The sequence below is a fragment of the Podarcis cretensis genome (genome assembly GCF_951804945.1).
Source record: "Podarcis cretensis genome assembly, chromosome: 2".
NCBI classification, from domain to species: domain Eukaryota; kingdom Metazoa; phylum Chordata; class Lepidosauria; order Squamata; family Lacertidae; genus Podarcis; species Podarcis cretensis.
Genome location: NC_137171.1, coordinates 63,140,804 through 63,146,803, shown reverse-complemented (window position 1 = coordinate 63,146,803; position 6,000 = coordinate 63,140,804). Strand labels below are relative to the sequence as shown.

The following is a 6,000-nucleotide window of genomic DNA, read 5'->3' as shown; positions in this document are numbered from 1 at the left end:
TCAGGAAGGAAGTCTTGAGAAACTTTTGAAACAGCTGATAAATTTTCCCAAACCTTAAGATTTGCCTGCTTTCCTTATGAAAAACCAACAAGGGTGTGGCATGGCAAGAACTGTTTGCAAATTCTAGTTGCAAATCCAGAGTTCAACACAAGTATCTCAGGTATGGATGACATTGATGCTTTCCGTCATCCATCACCATATAAAGAGTCTTCAGAACAGCTTGCTCGCTATATTGTGACATTTTGGTTGGTCTTAATTCCCAAGTATTGGCTGACTATGAGTTTTGGAATTTCACAGGATTATTTCATACATTATGCATATCTGAGTCAGCCATTGAGCCAGCCAAACCTGGGCTGTACCGGTAAAGAATGTACTTGTATGATATGTGTGTGTTTGTTTGTTGCATTCACAGGACCCTAGGTAGATACTAATGCCAGTGTACTGGAAGAAGCAAAGATCACCCGTGTCAAAGCAATGATTCTTCAACATCAACTTCGTTGGACTGGTCATGTTGTGTGGATGCCTGATTAACGTCTTCCAAAGCAACTACTGTACTCTATTCAGAACTTAAAAATGGAAAGCATAATGCTGGTGGTCAACAAAAGAGGTTTAAAGACTCTCTCAAGGCAAATCTTTAAAAATGTAGTATAAACACTGACAACTGGGAAACACTGGCCTGCAAGTGCTCCAACTGGAGAACAGTCTTTACCAAATGTGTCATGGGCTTTGAAGACGCTCGAACTCAGGACGAAAGGGAGAAATGAGCTAAGAGGAAGGCACACTTGGCAAACCCTCACCATGATCAGCTCCCACCCGGAAACCTACGTCCCCACTGTGGAAGGACATGTGGATCCAGAACTGGCCTCCACAGTCACTTAGGACTCACTGTTTAAACTGTGTTTATGGAAGACAATCTTACTCGGCTAGGAGTGATTGCCAAAGAAGAAGAAAGCAAGCAAAATTCACAGTGGTGTGTGCATATTGATAAATCTTGCACATTCTTCAGGTAGGGGAAGAATGCACATCCTCAATATCCAGCAATGAATGTGCTTCGTTTCTCTTCCAGGCAAGGCTGGCTCACCCATGAGGCAACATGAGGCGACTGCAGGGGCAGCAGACCCCGATGTTGTAGATCTTTATTCCCCTCCCTTGTTCCTGGTGTATCTCTTCAGTCACCCCTTCTTCCCATGGTTTGGTTCACCTCAGATGCCGAATTGTCTTGCTTCCAGGCCTCCATCAGAAAAGAGAACCGCACAGTATGCTAATTTGCGGAGGGGCCTGGAGATGGATGGCTAAGCGGCCTCCTCTTGGCCCGCTATCAATCGGAAGCAGACGATGCTGAGGCACATGAGTCCCACTCGGGCCTGTGAACCATTCCACAAGCTCTATTGTTCGGCAGAAAAAGAAAAAAGAAAAGCCTTTCAAAGGAGCTTGTAAACAGCGGCTCCGCCCAGCAAACAAAGCCGCCCTGTAGCAAAACGTTATCTCGGCGATAAGGAGCTGGGCAAAGCCCACCGTGGTCGCCCCCGTCAGAAACCCCCACCCCGCAGGGCCCTTCCCGGGGAAGGCTAGGTGCCAGCGAGCAAGGGGTGTGGGGTAGGGGGGCCAGGGGAGGCCTGGCGCTCGCAGGGATTTTAAGACGTGGAGGCAATTTTAAGGCACAGGCCTCTCTCTTCTTTAATAAAAACATGAGTCAGCGGCTGGCGTGGGCAGCGGATTTTCTAAACATCCCCTCATATCCTGAGAAAGGGGAGAGCAGAGAGAGGAGGGGAAAGACGGGAGGGGAGAGAGAGGCCAGAATCGAAAGGAGGCGCGTTCACACGCACCTCCTGAGGGAACTTTCACGGTTTAATTCGTAAAAAGTCCAGTCATGAATTAAAACGCGCACGCTTTTGGTTCCTCTTGTTTTTATTTTGTTTGGCGCCTGGAGCTTTCCCAGAGGCTCCCCTCGCCCTCTCCCGCCCAAATTCGGCGACTGAAGTTCTGCTGGTGTCTGTCTCCTCGTACCCCACCTTGGGGCCGACGGAGGGGTTTGTTGTGTCTACCCCACTGAAGCTTCTTTGCGTCTTCCCTCTGTCTTTCCCAACAAGAAAGAAGAAGTAAATCGATTCAGCCTTATTCCCCTGCCCTACATCTTTCTTTGCGAGAGTGGACCAAAAAGTTTGAGCCAAGTTCAAACACGCGCGCACACCATTCGTGGCATCTTTTTCTGAAGGAAAATAGAAAAAAGGCTCCGGAGCTGCGAGAAAGCCGCGGAGCCTTGGATGCTGGCGAATGCTCTGGGGGGTAATAAAATGCGCTAGAGGCACCAGCAAGGCAGCCGGCGCGCTGGACAGCGGGGACACCCCACCCCCACCATCGCCCAGTCCCGCCTCTCCGGGCTGCAGACGACTCTCCCGCCCTCAGGCTCTGCAAAGGGCTGCGCAGCTCAGCCGAAGGAAGCTGGGGTCGCGTACTCAAAGCAACGGGGGGAACTTCAGGAGAAGGATAAAAGAGAGAGGTGAAAGTCCCCGCAAGTTCTGGGCGCGATTTGGCGAAAGCCGTCCTGCCCCCTCTGCGAAGTAAGGTAAGCGCTAAGCGGTCTCTCTCTCTCCTTCGCTCCCAGCAGCTCGCCTCCTTTTCGCTTTTCCAGTCTGCGAATGGAAACTCTCCTTTAACAAATCCAGATGTGGAGAGCCCGCAGCCTTGTTCCTTTTCCCCATGACAAGTTTCCAAAAGGCCAAACCCAGCCAGTTTCCTTTGCAGACGCCTGGATCCTTCGCCTGCATCTCTCGCTTTCTTTCTCCGCTGCTTTCCCAAGGCGCCGGGCAGAGGGGATGCGGTGCAGGATGCCCCTCTATGGACGAACTCCTGGGATGCCCCTCTATGGAAGAACTGTTCTCAGCATCCTGCAGGCTCCAGAGTAGAGCCGGGTGGGGAGGAGGAAGCCTGTTGCTTCTTGCAAGGTCTGGTAAGGAGAGGCAGCAGTGCTCCTGCATCTCCCTCGCTGTGCTGTGTGTTGCCCATCTATCTATCTGTGCAAAGGATCTAAGTTAGTTCTAAGCTATGGGATGCACAAAGTGCTATTATTGGGTCTGTCTTTTTTTTTCATTTTTCTTTAATCAGCAGAAAGAGAATGCCTGTGATCCTGATGCCTGAAAATAACTTTCTGATGCTCAAAACTTCTTGGAGCTTAGATTCCTGGGGTGGATGATGGATTGATTGGACAGAGAAGGAGAATCTTTCCCCATGACTGCCACTCTAACATCCGCAAGGAACATCTGTCTTGCATCAGAACAGGCTGTTTGTCTGTTGAAAGATTAGATTCTAACCCGTGTCTGGGGTTAGAACTGTTTATCATTGAAGAGTTGCAGAGGGGTCGCAGTTCACCATTGGCAGGAACTCCCCAAACCTGTAGGTGGGAGGGTCAGCAGATGTCAGTTGGACTAGTAGTGCACAATCAAAACATGGTTAAGTGCTGATTTGGACACTTTGTTTACTAGCTGGAAAGATAACAAACAAATTTCTTGCACACCCTTTCACACAAGAGCAAAAGCACCAAGCACTTTAAAAGATCTTAAGCAAAGTAGAAAGGAGGGACTCTCCTGCCCTTGATGTTACCTGCATTGGCAGAGAGTTTGCCTGGATGTTATATGCGCTTCCAATGCTGCACCAAATGTTACTATTACCTTTATGCTAAAAGCTGGCAAAGCCATTGGTCAATAACATTCCCCTCCCCAAATAACAATAGGTTGTTTCAATCAGTAGAAGAGCTCCTTTGGGAGGAAGGGTGGGAAACAAATTTAATAAATAAATGGATAGGTTTCCTTCACTATATCCTGTTTTTGGTGACTTTTCATAACCACAAGTCTACCTGAAACTGATTGGCACCTTCTTCGTAAGCACAAAATGTTCTATCACGCTTTGTGTCTGTCTTGTTTTCTGTTCCAGCAACAGCTAAAATACTTCTAAAAGCCTCTCACTTATGCCAATATGATTTTCTATGCCTACAAAATCTAATAAGCTTATATATAGGCATATATGTTGGTGCAAAATGAATAAAGCCCATTCTTGTGCACTCTGGAAGTATCTCGCCATGGTCTCTAGGTAGAAAAGTATTCCATGTTACTTGCTTCTTAAGCTTTCCTTCCTTCCTTCTCTATTTTCAGAGGAACCATGACTCTATCTATGGTTCCTTCCAGACATCTGCAGTTCTTATACATGGGACTAAAATTCCACTAAATGAACTCACACACTGGTGCTTCTCAAGGTGTAAAACAGATATACTGTGCAGTAAGAGACATCACCTGTTGCTGTCATACCTTGCATCTCTGTGCCAGGAACTAAACTACTTTAAGTTTTAGGGGAGAGGCTGTAGCTCGGTGGTACAGCACATGTTTTAAATGCGAAAGGCGTCAGGATCAGTTCCTGGTATCTTTAGATAGTGCTGGACTCCTGACCTCAAACCCTGCTTTCCAAAGGGCCAGTGAGTGTTGTCGAAACTGTGATAGATGGACCAATAGCCTGACTTGCTGTATAAGGCAGCTTCCTATGCCCTTTTGTGAGTCCCCCTTCTTATTTATTTCTGCTGCAGCTACTAGAAAAATGCCATATACTTCTTATCAAAAAAAATTCCTTCCAGTAGCACCTTAAAGACCAACTAAGTTAGTTCTTGGTATGAGCTTTCGTGTGCATGCACACTTCTTCAGATACACTGAAACAGAAGTTTCCAGACCCTTCTATATAGTGAGAAGGTGGGGAGGGGTATTACTCAGAAGGGTGGTGGGAATGGGTGATTGGCAGATAGCTGTGATGAGCCTGTTGACGACTCTTAACGACTGCAATAGGTCTTACAGGAAAAAGCAAGGGGTGAGAAGGTGAAAAATGGCTTTGTCATGTATAATGAGATAAGAATCCAAGGTCTTTGTTCAGACCAGGACTCTCCATGGTTTTAAGTTTGGTGATAAGTTGCAATTCAGCAGCTTCTCTTTCCAGTCTATTTCTGAAATTCCTTTGTAGTAAAACAGCTACTTTGAGATCTAGTATAGAATGTCCTGGGAGATTGAAGTGTTCTCCTACTGGTTTCTCTGTCTTGTGATTCCTGATGTCTGATTTATGTCACAAGACAGAGAAACCAGTAGGAGAACACTTCAATCTCCCAGGACATTCTATACTAGATCTCAAAGTAGCTGTTTTACTACAAAGGAATTTCAGAAATAGACTGGAAAGAGAAGCTGCTGAATTGCAACTTATCACCAAACTTAAAACCATGGAGAGTCCTGGTCTGAACAAAGACCTTGGATTCTTATCTCATTATACATGACAAAGCCATTTTTCACCTTCTCACCCCTTGCTTTTTCCTGTAAGACCTATTGCAGTCGTTAAGAGTCGTCAACAGGCTCATCACAGCTATCTGCCAATCACCCATTCCCACCACCCTTCTGAGTAATACCCCTCCCCACCTTCTCACTATATAGAAGGGTCTGGAAACTTCTGTTTCAGTGTATCTGAAGAAGTGTGCATGCACACGAAAGCTCATACCAAGAACTAACTTAGTTGGTCTTTAAGGTGCTACTGGAAGGAATTTTTTTTGTTTTGACTATGGCAGACCAACACGGCTACCTATCTGTAACATATACTTCTTATATTATTGTTACTCAAAAGAAGGTTTGGACTAGAGTTCTAATAATTTGCAATTGCACATCTCTACAACCCAACACTGATGTAGATACTGTAGACAACTTGCTTCTGCTTAGCATGATCACTTTTACTGTTTTCACAGTCAACAATCCAAAAGCTATATTTTTACTGAGCACCGGTAAATTGACTGACGATTTGCAACTATTGTTACCACATATGCTTATCACTGTTTGATAAGCACGTTCATTGTGATCCTTACTGGAAGCAGAGTTTCTGTTGTGGCTTTCTTGAGTGCCTACACTGTCATTTCATTATAATGTTACAATCATAACAATATGGTGAGGTTCTCTACTTAAAAAATAATTTTGGAAGGGACAATAA

At 45.8% G+C, this 6,000-nt stretch overlaps 1 protein-coding gene across 1 annotated transcript in view; it reads left to right on the top strand.

Annotated features, from left to right (window-relative positions):
- The first annotated feature begins 1,836 nt into the window (after positions 1-1,836).
- PDGFRB (platelet derived growth factor receptor beta) overlaps positions 1,837-6,000 on the top strand; it is an 87,408-nt gene continuing 83,244 nt past the window's right edge. Inside the window, exon 1 of the mRNA XM_079968206.1 lies at positions 1,837-2,566. The gene's annotated coding sequence lies outside the window, so the exon portion shown is untranslated. The remainder of the gene's footprint in view (positions 2,567-6,000) is intronic.